The following is a 1,600-nucleotide window of genomic DNA, read 5'->3' as shown; positions in this document are numbered from 1 at the left end:
ACCAATCTTACAGAAATAAAATTAATTATAAGGGAATACTATGACCAATTGTATGCTAACAAATTAGAAAATCTAGGTGAAAGGAAAAATTTCTAGAAAGACACAAACTACTTACTACTGAAGCTGAGATGATAAAAAAATAAAAATATTTTTTAAAAAAAGACATAAACTACTGAAACTAACTCAAGAAGGAATTTAAAATCTGAATAGGTACATAACAAGTAAAGAAATTGACTTGTTAATCAAAAAACTTCCCACAATGGAAATCTTAGGACTACATGGCTTTATTGGTGAATTTTTAAACAACTTTTAAAGAATTAACACCAATCCTCACAAAACCTTCCAAGAAAGAGATGAGGAGGGGACACTTCTCAACTTCTTCTATGAGGTCAGCATTATTCTAATACCAAATGACACAAAAACATCATAAAAACTACAGAATAATATACTTTATTAATATAGACAAAAAATACTAACAAATTAAATTTAGCAAAATATAAAAAGCATTATAGTCTACTGCCATGCCACCCTGAACACACCTTATCTTGTCTGATCTCAGAAGCTAAGCAGGGTCAGGCTTGGTTAGTACTTGGATGGGAGAACACCTAGAAATATCAGGTGCTGTAGGCTTTAATTAAAAAAAAAAAAAAAACAAAGCATTGTACACAATAATGAAGTTGAGATTTATCCCAAGAATGCAAGGTTGGTTCAACACATGAAAACCAATCAATGTAATACATAATATTAGTTAACCAAAAATCAAAATCACATGATAATTCAATAGATGCAGAAAAAGAATTTGAAAAATTCAACACTCTTTTATGACACAAACATTCAACATAGGAAACTTTCTCAATCTGATAAAAGCTGTTTATGAAAAACCCACAACTAACATAATCTTTTCCTATCAGATCAGGAACAAGACAGATATGTCCCCTTTCACCATTTATATTCAGCGTTGTACTAGAAGTTCTAGCCAACACAATTGGTCAAGCAAACTAAATAAAAGGAATCCAGATTGAAAGGGAAGAAACAAAATTATCTTGATTCACCAATGGCATAATACACACACACACACACACACACACACACACACATTCTAATGAATCAACAAGAACACTATTAGAGCTAATAAATGAATTCTACAGTTTGCAGGATGCAAGATCATTAAACAAAATTAAAAATTGTATATCTATACACTAACAATTAACAAAATTAAAATAAATGTAAGAAAACAATTATATTTATCATATCAAACATAATGAAATATTTAAGAATAAATTTAGTAAAATAAGCACAAGCCTTATACATTGAAAACTGTAGAACATCATTGAAAGAAATTAAAGAAGACCTAAAAAAATGCAAAAACGTTCTGTGTCCATGGCTTAATATGGGTAAAATGGCGATAATCTCCAATTGATCTACAGATTTATTACAATGCCTTTTAAAATTCTAGTACCAATTTTCAAGAAATTGGCCAACTGATGCTAAAATTCATATGGTAAATGCAAGAGAACCAGAATAGGCAAATAAGATTGAAAAAGACCAAAGTTGAAGGAGTTACACTTCCTAATTTCAAATCCTACTACAAAACTATGGA

The 1,600-nt window shown here is 29.7% G+C and overlaps 1 pseudogene; it reads left to right on the top strand.

Annotated features, from left to right (window-relative positions):
* Positions 1–511: 511 nt before the first annotated feature.
* Positions 512–630, top strand: LOC118604909 (annotated as a pseudogene).
* Positions 631–1,600: the final 970 nt, after the last annotated feature.

Source organism: Rousettus aegyptiacus, unplaced genomic scaffold (assembly GCF_014176215.1).
Source record: "Rousettus aegyptiacus isolate mRouAeg1 unplaced genomic scaffold, mRouAeg1.p scaffold_m13_p_6, whole genome shotgun sequence".
NCBI lineage: Eukaryota > Metazoa > Chordata > Mammalia > Chiroptera > Pteropodidae > Rousettus > Rousettus aegyptiacus.
Note: the sequence above shows the minus strand (reverse complement) of the source record. Positions and strands in the feature narration are given on the sequence as shown.